Here is a 21738-nt window from a genome sequence, read left to right as displayed (position 1 = left end):
TGCAGACCCCAAGCATGAGTCCTGATCTCTGTTAACACCTCTCCATTGGCGAGAGCGTCTAAGTAGCTCTGTGCTGGACATCCAGTGGAAGATCAAAGGCAGTGAGGCTTGAGGCTCCACAGTGTTCAGGGTGAATGATAATTAAGCATCATCCATCAACCCCAATACTGAACAGGTGAAAAATAGAAAGCTGTAAGGTCCCGAGAGGCAAATGCACTTCTCCACGGACAAGAGTCTAGGCAGCTGCTTCAACAGAACACTCAAGGCAACACTTGTCCTCATGTCTACAGACACAAACAAAGTTCTTACAGAAGGAAAACACATTGAGGCAGGGAAAGAGAATTGCAATTGATTTCCAAGAAAAGTATGACAGAAAGGTTGTCATCTGAACACAAGAAAACAAGTTTTCACTTACTTCTCAGACTTCAACATTGGAGAGAGGACTCGTAAACTCTTAATGGACCATGGGAACCATGCTTGAAGCCGAGCATCCTTGGTCCTAGGTTCTAAAGATAGGAAGATTGACTTGAGTAGGGAAAAAATCTTATTTGTCTTCTCACTTGTTGTTGCAACATTGCCTAAGTGAGGCCAGATTATTCTAGATTTCTCTGGGATCCCTGTGAGATTTTGGAAGACTGTATCCCTGGGACTGCAGATTGGCATTTCTTTAATAAATTCAGCCTTCTATATAGGAAGAGAGAGACAAGCAAGGGCCATGCTTCATATGCAGACCATTTACCAAACCTGGGTGGCTGGCTCTAGTGCCTTAAAGCAAAGCACTCACAGACTCTCTTGCATTTCGTTTAGACTTTTCCTTGAAACAGACTCAAAAACAAATGAAATTTCCATATCTGAATCTATAGCTCACTCACTCCTGAATCCCACAAAAATGCTCTCTTTTTACCAAAGGCTGAAGCTTAGGTCTAGCTGATCTAGAAAAGCATTGTGTCTTAGAGGCATAAATAAGGTAATTTAAACAATTGGAAAGTGTCTGAGTCTGTTGATTTTGTCTGACTCGAGTACCTCAATAGAGTTTCATTTTGTTGACAGACAACCTTTAGGGAAAAAAAAAACAGAACTTCATGGAAAGGATTTGACTCAAAAAGAAGTCATACTTTGTAGAAAAGGTGCGGCTTAGCAGCAAGAAAGGCAAACAGCTTTGCAAGCTGTAGCATCTCAGGTTCAGTGTTTCAGTGTAAACTCAGCTGATCACCTCAAAGCCAGAAGATTAGATCCTTCTTGATTTAGTAATTTGCAACTCCATCATCTCTAATTCTCTGCAGGAGAACTGTGTGACATAAACGTATCACTATAAGTAACTTGGAAAACAAGAAACTTTGTAGTTTAATTATTGAATTATTGATTTTTTATTTGAATTTATTCATATCTCTTCATGTCTGTGCTTTTAGGAAAACTTTTATTTAAAAGTAGAACATTAACTTGGATATTTGAAATCCTAAATATATACATTCCTTTCCCCCCCCCCTCCACACACACACACGAACTACAGAGTGTTGAATTCAAAGCTAACTGAATCGTTTGAGTACTCAGGCTATATAGAATAGAGGAAACATGAATCACTGTGGTATAAGTCTGACATTGTTGTGCTTATTTATAAAGTGACTATTGATCATTTTCTGTGCCACCTTAATTTTATAGTACATATTATAGTAAAAAGAAAAAAGGAAAGAATGAGAAAAGGTTTTTAAAAATCTAGGGAGAGAACCAGGAGGAAAAATGATAGACAGAAGCCTTTAATATATTGTCTGTCTTCCAAAAAAAAGGTAGATTCAATCAAGAACAGATTCAACTAGCAAAACACAGCAGATAATAACAAGTGCAAGTGCTGTTCAGTGAAGTTGCAGGGAGAAAAGATGGATTCAGGGTAACATGGGTGCCTCATTGACAAGGCCATATCAAAATCTGATGCACATAGGGGAGAATTCCAATGGTGTAACTCCTATGAACAAGTAACTTACAGTCTAACAAAATAAATATCAGGAAGCTAGAACACGTGTTATCACACAGGCGGAATCAAGGAGAGGGGCAGACAAATGGAGAGAGGAAGGGTAGACAAAAACAGGCAGAATATTCAATAAATATTAAATATTCATTTAATAATAAAACAAATACGAGATGAAATGAGTTGAAGCAGCTTCAAGAATAGTCAGGTTACATCTGTGTTGGGGAAAGTGGGGAACACAGTTCCACATGGGAGTGGTACTATGAGTAAACACAGAAGGGAGAGATTTTAGATGGAAGAGTGGATAAAAACCAGAGCAGACTGGGTGGAGGAAATGTGTTGAGGAAAAGTGAGAAGCAGGGTAGGTTATGAGTGAGACTCTAGACATCTGGGAACGTCAGGCTGAATAGTCTAGACTTAATCTGCAAGAAATACGGAGTCTAAAAAATCATTTTTAGAATAGGCAAGTTATACAGCAAGAGGCATAAAGATGTATGTGGTGGTAACACACAGGAGTCTTGAAGAGGAGGTAGCCTAAGGAGCAGGACATGGCTGCTAGAAAGAAATGTGGGGAGAGATGTAAGTGCAGGAACTTTGCAGGGATACACTCAACTGAACTTGGTGCTTAAAAGTAGTTGAAACTTTTCTGGCAGATTAATAGAATTAAAAGAACCATAACACCTTTGCTTCTCTTTACAGTCAACACTAGATAATCAGATCATCTTCAAGGGTGATTTTTCACAAGTGTGAAGGGAATAAGAATATTTTGTTTGTTTTCATTTTGTCAATTCTGGACTTGAACTTGGTGTCTGATCACTGTCCCTGAGTATTTTGCTCAAGGTTAGCATGCTATCTTATCACTTGAGCCACAACTTCACTTTCAGCTTTTTGGTAGTTAATTCGAGATGGGTGTCATGGACTTTGCTGCCTGGGCTAGCTTCAAACCATGATCTTCAGATCTCAGCCTCCTAGACAGTCGGATTACAGGCATAAACCACTGGTGCAAGGCTAACAAGATTCTTTTCATATAATTCCGTAGCAGAAAGTAGAACCCACCAAATTGACTGTCACATGATTCTACTTTTTTTCACCCTTAGATTTTTCAAAATTTTTATTTTATTGTAAAGATGCTGTACAGAGGGGCTTCAGTTACATGAATAAGGTAATGAGTACATTTCTTATCAAGCAAAGAACATATATGGATATTTTTCAAAGCTTTGGGGATAGATTTGGCAATTGGTATTTTTTTTTTGATGCTTCTCTGTATGTACTTTTCCATAGCCTACTGTGCATTAGCATCATTAACAGAAAGTGGACAGGAGTGTAGAATGAAGGTTAGTATTTCATAGTTGCAATGGGTTTGAGATATTATCCAACTTTCTCACTTTACATGTAAAGAAACAGGCTTAAAGGGTTACATGACTTGCACCTAAAAAGGCATGGGCAAATGTGTGACTTGATTGAAGGCTTGAGATTCTAGGTGTGCTGACACCTTTGCATTCCACCCCTCTGCCTCAGGTACTTTCTCACTGCTACAAGTTAGGAAAGTTTCAATGTAGTGAATGAATGAACCTCTAGCTAATAAGAGATATGGGAATGATCTATGAGTGCTAAAAGGCATGGGATATATATTATCAGGTCAAGATATTCTACTCTACTAAGGCTGAAGCACTGATCTGGCAATAATTTTATAAGGATGAGAGGTGAGGAGAATAACCTGACATAGACTAATGCACAGCCTTCAGAGAAGTGGGCTCAAGAATTTGAGGGAATGGAAGCACTTACTTGAAGGAAAGAGAAGCAACAAGAAGCTTGTGAGGCTAATGGTAGTAATACTTAGAAACTAAATTCCTTTCGGGTTCCCACTCTTTCAGTAATTGGCTATTCTTGAGTCACTATTTCACAGAAGAAAGTGTTGTATTACCTTGAATTCTAAATCCGATTGTATGATAGAATCACTGGAGACCTTAAATATCTTTGAGGATGAGCTTGAGTATTCACAGTTTACACCAGTCAAAGTTGAAAGCTATTGCTCTACTAGCAACTTGTTTTCTCTCTCTTTCCTCCTCTTTTCCATCTTCCCTTCTTTCCTCTCAACCTCTTTGTTTTTCCTTCCAATTATTTCTACTCCCCCTGCAGGAATGGGGAAGAACAGGTAAAATGCATTTGATTCTTTAACAGAATATCATTAGCCCTATTAGCATTCTTGGCTCTACACATTCGTCTCAGGAGAGAACCTGACATTTTATTTGTAGATATCTGGACATGACTAGAGGATTTATAAAATTTCTGGACATAAATATTTATTCCAGGTTTAAACATAGCCAAATATTCATCTGTAGTGAAACTACTTTTCTGCTCTCCTTTGGTGATGTCAGCATGATCTCTTTCTTACCTCTTTTGCATATTAGAAAGAAGTAACAGGACAAGTTGACACCAAGTGTCAGTAGCTAAGGAGCTGAGGAGAAACTCATGGGAGGAAAAGAAGAGGAGAGCTTCTCTCTCCGTGCTAAGATTATTCCATCTTTGCCAAATCAGATTATGTAAACTCTCATTACCTTTTCATGTTTGTGCCTATACACTGTTCATGTACGCATGGCTAACTTAGTCATCACATTTTCTATTTTTATGTCAGACACAGTGGATGTCATCACTGAGGGAATTATTTAACCTGCTTTGAATGTTGTTTCATATATGGAGAGAAGGTATTTAAAAAAAAAAAAAAAGAACCACAGACAGGTAGTTGAAACATCTTAGTGTGTAGAGGAAGTATTGCAGAGGGAAAAGGGTGTTTCCACATTCACATAGCCAAGCTTTATCAGATCAAGGCTCTTGACCTGGTTCAGTGATTCTTTTGGCCAGGCTGGGCTGACTCTGTGGGTGGTATGACTCTGTGGAGTACATATTGCCTGTGTTACAGTAAGAAAGGAAAGTGAAAGGAAAACACAGGTATACCAAAAGGACATTTCTTGTTTGAGAATATTGGGGTTCCAAGAGAGGGAGGACAAAAACACTTCCCTCAACTTACTCTCTACCACAGGTTTCCTAATTCATACTGATAATGCAGGTTTGGATGAAAGTGCTCAAACATAACTCAGATGACAACAGAAACTAATTTAATAGCTAAGATGAGTAGGTAGTTTAAAGGTTAGTTTTAAGCAGTTTGAGACCAAATTCAAACTTCCTGAGCTGTATAAAAGTCACCCACCCAAGTACCAATGTGTGTGTGTGTGTGTGTGTGTGTGTGTGTGTGTGTGTGTGTGTGTGTGTGTGTGTGTGTGTTTCTTATTAAAGTGGTTCACAGCAGCAGCTGCAGAAAGATTGAATTTGGGCCCTACAGGGTATGGGATAAAAACCTACCTCCTAATTTTTGTCAGAGCTGGTCTCTCCATCACCATACCCAATTTTCTGCATGAAGGAGTTTTCAGATGCCTTTTTCCCTTAACCTGGCCTCTCCTTGCTCAAGTGCCTCCAATTTTCCCTTGATAGGTCCTTGAATGACACTTCTCCTGACTTGTGGCACCTAAACTGTCTATATTTGCTTGTATGGATTCTGAATATCTACCATCTTTTTAGACACAGACCTGAAGCAGAAAAGTAGGCAAAAATGGCAATGTTCAAACATAGTCCATGTGGATGATGATTCAAAATTATGCCAGGCTTTGTTGTCTCACACCGGTAATACTAGCTACTCAGAAAACTGAGGTCTGAGGATGGTGGTTCAAAGATGGCTTAAGCATAAAAGTCGGTGAGACACTTAACTAGCAAAAAGCCTGATGTAGAGGTATGGCTCAAATGGTTGAGTGCCAGCTTTGATCAAAAAAGACAAGCAAGAGCAGCCTGAGTTCAAGCCCCAGTGCTGGTGTACACTCACAAAAATGATATGAAATCCCTTTACTCTGTGGAACATGGATTACTCCTGACACCAAAACCATCATCATTGTCACAACATAGAAGCAGCACCATGCACTAGAATATTTCAGCATATCAAATTGCTATCTCCTGCTTTTAATCATTCTAATTCACTTTTTTGTTTGCATCCAGGTTTTTAGTTATCAAAACATCGCACCTTGCAATATATGTGATGCCTAAACCATGCTTTCTTAGGATCAATGAGTACAAAAAGATACAGCATTTCTAGTCTTCTTTTTTTGTTAAACTCAACTGGTGCCTGGACCAGCATTAACATACAAGTGCTGCCATCGTGTTTTATATCAATGGGTGTCAAGTGTGTGATATCTTCCCACCTTGGAACAAAGTGCATTAGAAAACAAATAAGCTCATTTTCCTGAGATGATAAAGTCCAGACTTACATTCAGGTTTACCACTAAGGTATGGTTTTTAAAAATCCCAATTTCTAAATAGCTAGGGGCTTCTATTTTCCTCCTCAGTTGATCTAAACTGAACTTTTCTACTGTTTCCCTGGCAGAATAATAATCACACCAAATGCCTTTCTTTACTTATTGAAATATCTTTAGTGCTATCTACTGGTCAGCAGAGGCATTGCCTCATCAAAGGTGAATTTCAGGCAATTTGTTGTGGTTCTTTTAAGTATTACTAAGCAGGGGCTGAATATATGCTATGCATTTTACATTCAGAAACCTGCTTTTGGGGATGATATTACTTCTAACTATCTGTCATTGTCTTCTCACTTAGTGCATTCTTTGATTAGGAGTCATACAAGTTATCAGTGAAATGTGATGGGCAGCTAGATGTAGCTAAAATCTGATTTTTGCTGAGTAATGTGAACAGATAAAAATAAGCCATTAATATCAAATGAGCTTAGCTGTCTAGGATTAATCAATAATAAACTTAGGTCTTTATATATACAGAGAGGCGGAACAGAGAAGTCAGAAAAACTCCTTTCCAGTTAATTTGCACTCAATACTAGCTAACAAGTACATGCCAATGCTAATAATATTGATCAAAATACTGGAAACAGATACCATTAAGTGTGAGTTAAAAATCAATCCAATTTATGCTAGTCCAACCTATTCTTTCCCAAACAAAATTTCTTTGTTAGCATCTTATAAATTATCAAGTTTATAAATCAAAAGCCTATCAGGAAAGAGTAAGAAAGTAAGTAAATGGAGAGTCAATTTTTTACTTAGTGTACCAAGAGAATGAAGGTGTCATTTAGGGCACCGGGCTATAAAAGAAGAGCCAAAAACAGGAGATTGAACTTGCATTAACTGAGGCAAATATCCAGATTCTGGAGCTTTAGCTAAGAAGGACTTCATGCAGTTAATTGGACTTAATAATATATAGTGAAATAAAACATCTTATCTAAATGTTTAGGTTTTTGAAATGTAACTTTTGCCTTTAATTCACTGATTTTAAACTACTCAGTCACTGGAAGTTATTTGTTTCTGTTCATAACTACTCTAGATTACTTTCTCTTTGCAATATAATGCTAAAATGGAAATATTCTGGGTCTGAAACTGTATATTTAATTTATTGAGTTATCTATAGGAGATTATTAAAATGATAGATATAAATATTTTGATTGGTAAGAAAGAAAAAACACGGTTAGTTTAAACTAACTTAAATGTTTTATCTTGGAAATGGAATAGTTTTTAAAATATATTTGTAGTTACAAATGGGAGAATCTCACTGATATTTTCTCTAATTATTCTTTACTTAAGCTTTCTGTTTTCAAAATCTCAGGTGCCTTATGCATATTTCATATAAGATTATTGCAACAACCTTACAAGGTAGAGGTTACTTGTTACTTGAAATTTGTGAAGAAAAGGCTGAGAAGCACCGATAGCAAATACTTATCTCAAGATAACTAAACTCTCAAGAAATAGAACCCACAGTTTGGACTCTGAAAACCCTGGAGCTTTCTTTCCTAACCATTACCCAGCATTGCTTCCAGCTTTATTACTACTTACATCTCATAAGATCTAGTCAACCTCTTCTTTCCTTTCCCAAGGTGAGTTGTAGAAAAGGGAAAGCAATGGCAAGCAGTATGAATGTATTTTGGAATCTACTGAAGAAAGTGTAAGATCTGGAGGCTGTGTGTGTGTGTGTATGTGTGTGTGTATGTGTGTGTATGTGTGTGTGTGTGTGTGTGTGTATATATATATATATATATATAGAGAGAGAGAGAGAGAGAGAGAGAGAGAGAGAGAGAGAGAAGAGGGAGGAGAAAGAGAGGGATGGGGGAGGAACATACCTGATGCAAGCCTTGACACCAATGGACTCAACCATCTCCCCCCAAAGCTTGTTAAATTTAAATAATATGAGTACTGTTTTCAACTAGAAAATATAGGTCTATTTTTCAATTTCATTAGTAATCACTATGATAGACTGTTCTTTGTAACTACGTCAGTGTTAGAATCTCTCTTATTCCATGGAGAGTTCTAGGGTAAACATCCAAAGAAAAACTTTAGGAGATCTGCTGTAGACTGCAGAATCCTGACAGTAAGCATTCCTTTCTGAAAAGTCTTCCCAAGAAGGAGTAGTGACCAGCAGACACTTAGTAGGCCTAGCAGTCCAGCCTGTCCTCCCTCTCTGCCACCTTACCCAGTTCTTCCTATTGTCATCTTTGTGAGAGAACAGCTGTCCTGGTATACCCCTCCATGCTTGGCAGTGCATCCACAGATGTAGTGGATACAGAAGTGCAAGGCCTTCCCATGAATCACTCCACGGGCCACTAAATGATTTCATGATTCCATTTGACTTCTCATTTGACATGTTTTCAAAAGCCCCGTTTCATAAAGGAGACTGCTGAGCGAACTCACTAATGAAAGGATAAAATTTGGAGGTGGTTGGATACAACATGGCCATTCTTGTTCTAGAATAAAGACCTGCAGGCCATTGCCTCTTGAAAAAAAAAAGAAAAGAAAAGGAAAAGAAAATACTAACATTTCTAAAGTTTCAACTGCCCCAGACTTCTGCAAAAATAATTGGTAAAATCCCCATGATACTTCAACTCCTCCCTTCTGAATAATTTGTTGCTCAGAAACTCCTACAATTGTATAAAGTGTAAAGCCTAATTTCTGCCCTCACCCCCCAATTCTGTTTGTTCCAAACTCTGGTTCTCTAACTCAGCTCTGACGGATACAGTCTCTAAGTTTTATCCTCTCTTTTATTTACAGTTTAAAATTGGTTACAATGGTCACAGTTAGTTAATAAGCTCTGAGTACTCATCTCTGTTATGTTGATTGCCTGATCATTTGTGGCTTAAAATGGCTTCTTCCAGGGGAGTATACCCCTTTTAACTTGCAGCAGAATACATATTAGCAAGGACTGCTTTCTGATTTTCTTTTCTTCCTGCTACAGAGGATTCTGCCTGGTCCTGCTGTTGTTTTCCTCTTTTCCTTCCTAAGGGAAGTCTTACTTTACCAGCCTTCATGGATTTCAGTGATGGCAATTCAGGAGTAAATGTGTAGAAAAAGGAAAACTGAAATCCAGACAAGACAGGGAGGATTTTTGAGGAGATTTTCAGAAGCCATTGAGAGAGAGGTGAGTCAGGTGGCCCTGGCTCATGCCCATAATCCTAGCTACCCAAGAGGCTGAGATCTGACTATTGAAGTTCAAAGCCAGTCCAGGCAGACAAATCTGAAACTCTTATCTCCAATTAACCAGCAAAGAGTCAGATCTGTGGCTCAAATGGTAGACCGCCAGCCTTGACAGGAAAAACAAACAAACAAACAAACAAACAAAATTTCAAGACCCAAGATTCAAGCACCAGTTAACAGCACAAAAAAGAAAGAAAAACAAAGTGTATGGGGATGTGGGACGGTGGGTAAAGGGGGAGAGGGGTAGAAGTGGTTTCAACATAAATATAACCAAGTGGGAAAAATTGATTCCAAAAAATATTGCGATATTAAAAATATTGGAAATCCAAATTATTCTGAAATTAGTTTTGGTTGCAAGAAATGGGTTTGTCAAATCATGCCTCTCTCTGGGATTGAACTATGTACACTGTGATTTTGTAAGAGTCACACATATTTACATAAGCGTCATAACTTAACACATGGTCTCAATATAGATAATGAAAAAACACCTACACCTCTTAAATTCCTTAAGATAAAATTAGTCTTGTGCTACTCAACGTGCAAAAATATTCCAGATGGTTGTCTATGGCTCATGCCTATAATCCTTGCTACTCAGGAGGCTGAAATCTGATGATCATAATTTAAAGCCATCCCAAGCAGAAAAGCCCATGAGAATCTTATCTCTAATTATTAACCACCACCAAAAAGTGGCTTAAGTGGAACAGGGCTAGCTTTGAGTAAGAAAGCTCAGAGACAATGCCCAGACTCTGAGTTCAGCCCCAGGATTGGTATACCCCAAGATTGGTACAAACACACACACACACACACACACACACACACACACACACACAGTATATTTCAACATCTATGCTTTTCAAAGATATTGCTTCATGAACATAAAAAAGTTACAATATTTTCTGTGAAGGGAATGTTCTGATATCAACGAAATTTAGAAAACACTGTACAAATCAAAGTTAAAGAGATTGATTCATTCAATGGCTGTTTAAGTACTTACTTAATTCTCTTGGGAATTTTTGAGAAGCTTGTTCAGAACCAGTGATATTCCAAATATACTTTGAGTGACACAGGGAGAACCACAAAATAGCCATAACTTCCTGCAGAAGGAGAAATTGAGTGGGGCCATAATTAGAATCAAATGTTTTTGTCTGTAGTGATCTTGGAGAGGGAATAAGAAAGAACAAAGATTGTGAGTTGAGTTGGATTTGTTCTTGACCTGATAAGAGATAGATTGACTATTTTATTAAAAAATTACAGTTAGCATGGAATGGAAATGTTTATAATTTTTGCACATAATAAATTTTCTTCTCTATGTCTGGTATGTGTCATGTGTTTTGGCAAAAGAGAACAGCGAAATATTTTACAGAACAGTTTAATTTTCTCCTTTTACTTATATGTTCCTTTATAGTTAACCCATCTTTACATCCCTAAATTCCAGTAAACACTGATTTATTTCCTATCGCAAATAATTTTCCATTTTCCAGAGTATCAAAAATATGTACTCTGTGCAATGTGGTTTCTTTCCCATAACAAAACACCTTCTTAAAAAAAATTACACTGTTGTATGAATTCACAGTTGCTCTTGGATGATTGCTTTGTACAGGTGTTTGGAACATTCCTCCCTTCAGTGGGGAAATACTTAGCAATGGCATTGCTTGGTCATATGCTAAGAAAGCTTGCAAAGTATTTTTCCAATGTGTCTGTACTTTTTGTATTCTTCCTAGCAGTGTATGAATAGTGGTTATTGCTCCTTATCTCTATCCACATTTGCTACAGTCAGATTTTAAAAGTATTAAATCAAGCTATTGTGTATGTACTTCACAAGTAAAATATCTACTATGCACAAGTTCCTGGTTCAACGCTCAGCAATAAAATAAAAGGGGGGGGGGCGGGAGAAAGCCAGTTAAATTATTCATTACTAAGGAAGAGTTTTAAATGATCTGACCCTCAAAATGGTATCTGATGTATGAATTCGCTTGGTTGAGCCATCCAATATTTAAAATATGTTGTAAACAATAAACACATAGAATTTGTTTTGTTGATGTAAAAAATGAATTTAAAAAATATATGTGATGCTATTTCATTGTATTTTCTATTTTCTCAGTATTTAAGGAGAGATTTTAATATGCTTATTTGCTATCAACATATCTTCTTTTGCCAGGCACTGGTGGCTCACACCTTTGATCCTAGCTACACAGGAGCCTGAGATCTGAGGATCGTGGTTCAAAGCCAGCCAGGGCAGGAAAGTCGGTGAGATGCTTATTTCCAATAAACCACTCAGAAAACTGAGAGTGGCGCTGTGACTCAAATGGTAGAGCTCTAGCCTTGAGCTGAAGAACTGAGGGACAGTGCCCATGCCCAGAGTTCAAGCCCCACGACCGACCCCCATCCCCACAAAAATATATATGTATATCTTCTTTTGCAGTATCTTTTAAGACACTTTTCCTAATTTTTAAAAAGTTGTGGTATTTGCTTATTTATTACTGAGTTTTTAGAATATATACTCATGGCATGGCGTATGTTTATTATTATACATGTAGTTTGTAAATATTTTGTCCTATAGAAAAGATCCTAAGCTCATTCTCCTAAAAGAGAACTCCCTGAAAAAAAATAGAAGACAATGGCCCTTGCCTGTAATACTAGTTACTATGGAGGCTAGGATTTGAGGATCTCATTTCAAAGCCAGCCTGGGCAGGAAAGACCATGAGAATCTTATCTCCAATTAACCATTAGAAAGACAGAAGTGGAGCTGTGGCTGGAAGTCATAGAGTGCTGGCCTTGAGCAAAAAAGCACAGGGATGGTACCCAGGCCCAGTTCAACCCCACAAATGACAAAAAAAATTTTATATATATATATATATATATATATATATATGTAGAAGTCAAGTTAGTTGACATTTTAAAATGAATTGTGTCATCGATATTGTGTCTTAATACTCTTGGATAAACCTAAATCATTACAGATTTCTTCTCAAAGATATATGTTTTGTTCTATTTTATTTTATTTTACTTTTTATGACTGTCCTGGGACTTGAAATCAGGCCGGAGTGCTATCCTTGAGCTTTTTGCTCAAGGTTAGCACTTTACCATTTGAGCCACAGCTCCACTTCAGGGTTTATTATTATTATTGTTGTTGTTGTTATTGATATTATTATTACTGGTTTATCAGAGATAAAAGCCTCATGGACTTTTCTGCCCGGGCTGGCTTTGAATTGTGATCCTCAGATCTCAACCTTTTGAGTAGCTAGGGTTACATGAATCATTGGTACCTGGCCTGGGTTTTATATTTTTACATGTATCTTTTAGGTATGTGATCATTTAGAATTGTTAATATTGTTTATAAAAATGTAAGATGTAGGACTGGGAAGGTGGCTCAGTGGTAGAGCACGAGCCTTGAGCTGAAGAGCTCAGGGACAGTGTCCAGGCTCAGAGTTCAGGCCCCCTGACCAAAAAAAGAGAAAGAAAGTAAGAAAGTAAGAAAGAAAGAAAGAAAGAAAGAAGGAAAGAAAGAAAGAAAGAAAGAAAGAAAGAAAGAAAGAAAGAAAGAAAGAAAGAAAGAAAGAAAGAAGGAAGGAAGGAAGGAAGGAAGGAAGGAAGGAAGGAAGGAAAAAAGAAAGAAAGAAAGAAAGAAAGAAGAAAGAAAGAAAGAAAGAAAGAAAGAAAGAAAGAAAGAAAGAAAGAAAATGAGATGTAGACCTTCCCCCTTTCCCATAGGGATATACAATTATTCTAACAGCACTTGTTAAAAATGTCTATCTCTATTGAATTGCCTTTGAACCTCAGCTAACTGTATGTATACAAATCTATTTTCAGTTTCTCTATTCTGCTTCATTTTCTGTGTGTCTCTTTTTGAGAGTGCTATTGTAGCTCAAGGATAAGCTTTGTGATGTAATGTGATTTTGTTTTATTTTATCATTTTCAGCTTCAGAATTGTAAGGTCCCCTCCTGGATGGCAAGCAGACTCCACCCTCCTCGCAGCAAAGTCTGCCCAGTACCTGTGTTACCTAGGCAACTGGCACATCTGGAAGAGGTCACATCTGGATTGATGTGGCCACACCTTTCCCCGCCCCTACCCTAGATAAGGCTTAGCCCAGGGCCAGAGGCTCTCTTTTCACAGCCCCATGGAGTGCCAACAAGGCCTTGTGCCATGAATAAACCTATCCCTTCCCTGAATACCACATGCATGGTGCTGTTCTTACTCCGCAGCTTCTTCTTTAAAAACCTAACAAGAATTAGTGTTGTCCTATCTTTCCCTGTAAGTTTTAGAATCAGCACATCACTAGCTATAAAGAGCTTTCTGGGATTTATATTGTGATTGCATTTTTTAATAGATCTGAATGGAGAGAAACATGGAAAATGAAATTTTGATCATTGTGCCTCAATAAGAACAACAAACAAACAATAAAACACAAACTTTAGTGGTTTCTATCAGAGGATTAAGTTAACTTTCTAGTTTGATACTCAAAGTATTTTTTTTTTATTCTAAGGGTGATATACAGAGGGGTTGGTTACATAAGTAAGGCAATGAGTACATTTCTTGTCGAACACTGTTACCCACTTTCTTGTTTCCCTCCCCCTTCACTCCCCTCCCCTGCAAGTTGTAAAGTACATTTCCAACATAGTGTCTTGTGAGTATCGCTGATGCGTTGGTTCACCCTTTGTTCTTTGACCCTTCCCTTCCACAAATCAGATAAACATATAAATACACAAAGTACCAAAATAAAACAGTGACCACAGGGAATAAACCAAAGGGGGTAAAATGAAGGAAAAAAGAAACAACTTCACACAACATATTAAAAACAACAACAACAAAAAATGTATGGCCAAAGCTTGGAGTTCATTTTGATTAGCATCATTATATATGGTCATATGTACATAGCTGTTTTTTTTATTGTGAAAATACTGTACGGAGAGGTTACAATTACATGGGCAAGGTAATGAGTGCATTTCTTATCAAGCATTGTTGCCTCCTCCTTTGTTTCCTCTTACCATACCTTCCGATCTCCAATCTCGCCCTGCCCCGCTCCCCCCCAAAAGTTGTAAAGTTCATTTTTCGACATAATGTCTTGTACATCTCATTGTTGCAATGGGTCCACCTGTATCCCTATTTAAACAATTTGTTGTTTCCCTTCCCCTCCACAAATTATACCAACATCAAATATAGTGAAAACAGGGGTTATACCATGGGGGGAGGAACATACAAAACAACAAAGAAATACCTTATAGATATGTTAGAAACAATAGCCAGCAAGAAAAAAAACACTTGAGTCCTTATCTTGGGGTTCATTTCGCTTAACATCAACTTATCTGACCATTTCTGCTTGTCTCAGACATATACCAGTTATTGCAAAAAAAGGAAAGCATAGGACCTATGTTTCTTTGGGCCTGGCTTACTTCACTTAATGTAATTTTTTCCAAGTCTTTTCCATTTCCTAACAAATGGGGCAATGTCATTCTTTCTAATGGAGGCATAGAATAGCTGTTGAGCTATTGTGATCTTCTGTGAGGAATATCCTAACCATATACTAATTATTAAAATTAATATTGTCTTTTAAATTTTTATTTATTTATTTATTTTTATTTTTTTGGGTCTGGTTGTGGGGCCTGAACTCTGGGCCTGGGCGCTGTCCCTCAGCTCTTCAGCTCAAAGCTAGCACTCTACCACTTGAGCCACAGGGACACTTCTGGCTTTTTTTTTTTTCTGCTTATGTGGTACTGAGGAATTGAACCCAGGACCTCATGCATGCAAGGCAAGTGCTCTACCACTGAGCCACCTTCCCAGCCCTTAAATTTTATTTTATTGTGAAGATGCTGTACAGACTGATTACAGTTACATGAGTAAGGCAATGAGTATATTTCTTGTCGAGATTTTTTAAAATCATTCAGCACCAACCTATTTTCCAAGCCTTACCTTCAGAATTTTTCAAGCTAGATTTCATCTTTAAATTTAGACACTGTCCCTGAATATACTTTGGCACTCTTGTATATAAATTTATTCCTTTGCCTTCTCCAAACTCCTGCCTTCCCTTCATTCCTAACTCAAATCCATTTTCGTTTAAACATTGTGTTGGTAATTGAACTTTCTATATGTTCAGGGTGTTAAGTGTGATCATGTGATATATTTACACATTATGTGATGATTACCAAAATGAAAATAACACATTCATTATTACTGATCTGTACATTAGTTCCCAAGAAATTTTGTTATAAGTGAGTTTGTACCCTTTTACTCTATCATTGTCTATTTTTTTTTTTTTTTTGGTCTCTTCTGGGGCTGGAAGTCAGAGACTTCTTTTGCTCAAGGCTACCACTTAGAACCCCAAGATAGGGACACAAATGGTTTTGTATTTCTTCCTTGCTATTGTTTCTAACAGATTTATAAGGTACCATGTGACTTTTTTGTTGCTTTGTATGTTCCTCCCCTATGGTATAACTTCTGTTTTCACTGTATTTGATGTAGTTGAGGAGGTTGGAGGGATGGGGTGGTAGGGGAAAAACAAAGGAAGAGGCAAAAATTCTGGATAAGAAATGTACATCTTGCCCATGTAATTTTAACCCCTCTGTACGTTATTTTTACAATAAAAAAAAGAAAAAAAAAGAAATGTACTCATTACCTTGCACATGTAACTGTAACTCTGTAACAGTATTTTCACTGAAAAACGTATTTAAAAAAACCCAGAACCATAGTGCCATTCCTGGCTTTCTGATAGTCAATTAGAGATAAGAGTCTCACTGACTTTCCTCCCAGGCTGGCCTTGAAATGCAATCCACAGATCTCAGCCTCTTAAGTAGCTAGGATTACAGGTGTGAGCTATGAGTGCACAGCTATGAACTGTCTTAATGTAGCAACACCTGGACTCCTTGGAAGTAGAGGTTATGATTTCATTCTTTTATATTTCTGCAGAACATAGAATGTGCAGTGCAAATGATTGCTATTCTCAATTGATTAACTTTCAATGTTTGAAACACTAGTAATAAATTATTAAGATTTCTAGCATGACTACAATATGAAATGTCTGGTGTGGGAGGTGTTCAATTTGGGTAGAGCCTTTTATGAAGTTCATTCACATAGTTCCAAGTGGTCCCTTCATTTTCTCACTATTCAACCTCCTCATCTCCCCGCCTTTGACATCTGGGTGGGCATACTTCATTCTTGGGGGTTCCCTGTGATAGATCAATCTATGAAGAGCCAAATTTCCTGGGGTTGTATTCCTTAATTCTTCTGATCAAACGTTCTTCTCTTAGCTGTATCCTGTCCTCAAAGGACTCTTTCTTTCTAAGTGATATATAGGATCAGAAAAAAGAAGTGATTTTGATCTGATAGATTAATCTTTGAAGATACATTAATAGAATTCAGGGTAGAATATTTTAGTGAAAAGCACACGTACTTTTAAATCTGACAAGCCCATATTCAAATTCAATCTCTAATAGCTACCATCTTTGTCACCTTAGGTAAATTGTATAGTTTAGATAAGAGGATGTAGGACATTTCTAGAATGTCAAGGCAAAAGGCAGGAGGTAGCATATTATACAACATTTCCTTTGACCTGTCTCTTCTATAATCCTTTTCTGAAAATATGGTAATAATCATTATGCATTTAAAATTTTTACTTTGTCAGGCACAGTTCTATGTGATTCAGACAAAATTACTCATAATCTTTAAGCAATCTAACTCTATAGTATTATTTTATCCTCTTTCAAAAGGACAAATTTATTTTAGAGAACATCTTGTAAGGTTGCAAAGTAAGAAAGTGGTGAAGCTAATATCAGAACTATAGTCTGATTACTTTTAAGATCTGTCAGAGATGCAGGGAAAATGATGGACAGGGTAACACTGTATATATAAACTGCCAAGTGGAATGTAAAACCCCTTGTTCAATTACTGAAAGATAATAAAAAGAAAATAAAACTGGTCTCATATACTCTTCCATCATGTCTGTCTAGATATATTCAGTGTATCTCAGAAATTCCAAGGTGTCAAAAATAGGACATGCTCAACAACTAGATACATGAAAAAGATTTTATGTTGCATGAATTTTTCAATGGATTTTCTGACCAAACAGCAAGTGAAGTATGGACTTATAATGTGTATCTGTAATTTGTTAACTATGCTTTAATTGAGCAAAGTTCAGATCCAGGACATTCCTTTGGAAATTTATGTCCTAGAAATTCATTTTCTTGGTGGGGGTAGGGGGGGATATGTCTTTTACCTGCACTTTTCACATGCAGTAGAGTCTATCCTGTATCTCTCTTCATCTACTTTTTTGGCTTAGTCCCCCTATTTCCTGGATGTTATAGTTATAATATCCTTTCCTTGGCTTCTTACCAGGTGCTAATACAGCTTTATCCAGTGGAATTCTGTGAAAGTCAAAAGGGAAGTAAAATATTGGTGAAATTGGATATCTTTCTGAAAGATTTTTAAAAAGTCAAAGTACATTGATAGTTTGACTGTAGACTTTTGAGTTGTGTATTATTTTCCTTTAGCATTTGGAAAGTATTGTTTCAGTATCTTCTATTATATATTTGAGAATTTTAAATTACATTCAGTTCAAAAACAATTTGAAGAAGGGGTTTTTTGATGCTTTAATTGATTCTACTGTGTTCAGCATGCCATAATGTTGTTCATATAGAGTGGGCTTAAGTTTATGCACCCGGCTGAACACTCTGTAGTTCCCACCCCTATTTTTTGTTCCAGTACTGGGGCCAACGTGCTGTCCATTAGCTATTTTTGATTTTTTTTTTTTTTTTTTTGGTTAGTCATTTAATTCTGGGCCTGGGCGCTGTCCCTTAGCTCTTCAGGTCAAGGCTAGCACTCTACCCTTTGAGCCACAGCACAACTTCTGGTTTTCTGGTGGTTTATTGGAGATAAGAATCTCACAGACTTTCCTGCCCGGGATGGCTTTAAACTGATTCTCAGCTCTCAGCTTCATGAGTAGCTAGGATTATAGACTTGAGCCACTTGAGCCCAGCATCCTTAGCTTTTTTTTTTTTTTTTTTTTTTTGCCAGTCATGGTGCCTGAACTCTGGGCCTGGGCACTGTCCTTCAGCTCTTCAGCTCAAGGCTAGCGCTCTACCACTTGAGCCCCAGCACTACTTCCAGCTTTTTCTGTTTATGTGGTGCTGAGGAATCGAACCCAGGGCCTCATGCATGCAAGGCAAGCGCTCTACCACTGAGCCACCTTCCCAGCCCCCTTAGCTTTTTTGATCTAGACAACTGCCCTATCACTTTAGCAATAACTCCACTTCTGGCTTTTTGGTGATTAATTGGAGTAAAAGGTCTCAGCCAACCCAGGCGGCTTTGAACCACATCCCTCAGATCTCAGCCTCCTTCATAGCTAAGATTATAGGCATGGGCCACCCACTGGGCTTCAACAGACCTTTTTTATTGATTTATTTTTTTGCCGGTCATGGGGCCTGAACTCTGGGCCAGCTCTTCAGTTCAAGGCTAGCGCTCTACCACTTGAGCCACAGCGCCACTTCTGGCTTTTTTCTTTCTGCTTATGTGGTGCTGAGGATCGAACCCAGGGCCTCATACATGCAAGGCAAGCACTCTACCACTGAGCAACCTTCCCAGCCCTTCAATAGACTTTTTAATGTTAGAAACACATCCTTTTATTTTGGAGATTTTTTTTTTTTTTTGGTCAGTCATGGGGCTTGAACTCTGGGCTTGGGCGCTGTCCCTCAGCTCTTCAGCTCAAGGTGAGCGCTCTACCGCTTGAGCCCGTTTTCTGGTGGTTTATTGGAGATAAGAGTCTCACGGAGTTTCCTGCCCGAGCTGGTTTTGAACTGCCATCCTCAGATCTCAGCCTCCCGAGTAGCTAGGATTACAGGTGTGAGCCACCAGCACCCAGCAAATGTATCCTTTCTTTCTTTTTCTTTTTTCTTTCTTTTTTTTTTTTTTTGGTCAGTCGTGGGGCTTGAACTCTGGGCTTGGGCACTGTCCCTGTGCTCCTTAGCTCAAGGTGAGTGCTTTATGAGAATTTTTTTCCTTCCTTTCTTCCCTCTCCCTCCATTCTTTTCCTTTTTTTTTTTTTTTTTTCTGAAAGCCAAATATTTTTATCTTGGCCTGCCTGCCTGCCTGTCTGCCTGCCTGCCTTCCTTCTTTCCTTCCTTCCTTCCTTCCTTCCTTCCTTCCTTCTTTCCTTCCTCTCATTTTTTTTTAATCTTTAAGTAGTGGTATAAAGGAGTTGCCATTTAACAAAGCAGTTTGATCTTTGTCTTCCTATTATTTTCTACTCTTTTCAATCGTACATTTCACCTTTTTGATTTTCCTAATTTTGTCTTCATACTTTGTAATAAATTTTTAGTTTATGTTATTGTACTAGGTTAAAAGAGCTATATTCATATTTTAGGTTATGGATGAAATGCCAATCTTTCTGAGAAAATAGTTTTGTTTTTAAAATAATACTATCCTTGTAGGATCTGTGTGTGGTTGGTGTGTGTGTGTGTGTGTGTGTGTGTGTGTGTGTGTATGTGTGTGTGTGTGTGTATAAATTCTTCTTCAAATCATTTTGCTTCTGTCTATCTAGGTTTCAGTCATTCAGACTTATCTAATGGTACAGTGGTCCTTAATTCTTTGCTCATATTGAAGAATGGCTTACTGAAAAGCTGATTTAAGCAGAGTGTGTGTGCACACATGTGTTCATGCATGTGTATTGGCCTCTAGACTTAACTGAAAGTTACTTTGCCTGGACCATTTCCTCAGAGAACGCATATGTCAATGCCTTTAGTCTTCTGTCCTGACAGAACACTCAGAGGGATTTTCAATCCCTGTCATGTAACTCTTCTTTCCATAGCTCCAGTGTAGATAATTGTAGGAGGGCATGATGTAAAAATTCAGTATTTGAACCTTTATTGAATTTCCTTCTTCTGATTATGCTTTTTTTTAATATTATTTTATTTTATTTGAGAACATACTGTACAGAGGGGCTACAATTACATGGGCAGGATAATGCATACATTTCTTACCAAGCATTGCAGCCTCCTCCTTTGTTTACTCTTCACCTCCCTTCCCAGCCTCCCCCCTCCCCCCACCCAATTATACCCCCCTCCCCCCCCCACCGACATTGTAAAGCTGGTTTTGACATGACATTTTGTACTTCTCATTGTTGCAACAGGTCCACCTGAATCCTTAAACGACTTGTTTGCCCCCATCTCCTCCACATGTTATACTGACATCAAATATAGTGAAAGCGGGGGTTACACTGTGGGGGAGGGACATACAAAGCAACAAAGAAATAATCTTATAAATGCGTTAGAAACATATGCATGAAAGAAACGAAAACATTAAAATACATATTTAAGGGTTCATTTTCCTAACATCACATTATCTGACCTTTTCTGCTTGACTCATACCTATACTAGATATTGCAAATAAGGGAAACCATGGGACCTATGCTTCTTTGGGCCTGGCTTACTTCACTTCATATAATTTTATCCATGCCTTTCCATTTCCTAACAAATGGGGAAATGTCATTCTTTCTGATGGAGGCATAGAATTCCATTGTGTATATATACCATATTTTCTTGATCCATTCATCTACTGAGGGGCATCTGGGTTGGTTCCATATCTTAGCTATGGTAAATAATGCTGCAATAAACATAGTTGTGCTGGTAGCTTTAGTGTGGTCTTGTTTGTAAACATTTGGGTAAATGCCCAAAAGTGGGATTGCTGGATCATAGGGGAGATCTATGTGAAGTCTTTTGAGGAACCTCCATACTGCTTTCCAAAGTGGTTGAACAAGTTTACATTCCCACCAACAATGAAGTAAGGTTCCTTTCTGTCCACATCCCCTCCAGCATCTGTTGTTGTTAGAGTTCTTGATTTTTGCTGTTCTAACTGGAGTGAGGTGATATCTCAATGTTGTTTTGATAAAAATATGGAACGCTTCACGAATTTGCGTGTCATCCTTGCGCAGGGGCCATGCTAATCTTCTCTGTATCGTTCCAATTTTAGTATATGTGCTGCCGAAGCGAGCACTATGCTTTTTTTTTTACCTTCAAGGATGTCTGATATTCATCAGCCCAGCTAGGTTCTGTTATACATTTTCCAAGATGGAGAAAGGGAAAAATTTCATGTGTCTGAAACTAGGAAGAGTATTTAGGAATATGTTTATCTCACAACGAGTTCCAACTGGCCTTCTGCTTCTCCTTACCTCTTCAAGATACCTGAAACCATCTTTGCCTGAGACTTCTCTGGGAGCTGCAAATCTGGTTTATTCTCAGCTCTGACTTGACTTACTTTGGATTCAG

General features: G+C 37.9%; 1 non-coding gene across 1 annotated transcript; it reads right to left on the bottom strand.

Annotated features, from left to right (window-relative positions):
- Positions 1-21359: 21359 nt before the first annotated feature.
- On the bottom strand, positions 21360-21466 carry LOC138835590 (U6 spliceosomal RNA). Its single transcript, XR_011374664.1, has one exon. It is a non-coding gene; the product is annotated as a U6 spliceosomal RNA (small nuclear RNA).
- Between the last annotated feature and the right edge of the window lie 272 nt (positions 21467-21738).

Source organism: Dipodomys merriami, unplaced genomic scaffold (assembly GCF_024711535.1).
Source record: "Dipodomys merriami isolate MVZ:Mamm:240054 unplaced genomic scaffold, mDipMer1.0.p SCAF_1, whole genome shotgun sequence".
Taxonomy (NCBI): domain Eukaryota; kingdom Metazoa; phylum Chordata; class Mammalia; order Rodentia; family Heteromyidae; genus Dipodomys; species Dipodomys merriami.
This window is presented reverse-complemented; position numbering and strand designations above follow the sequence as displayed.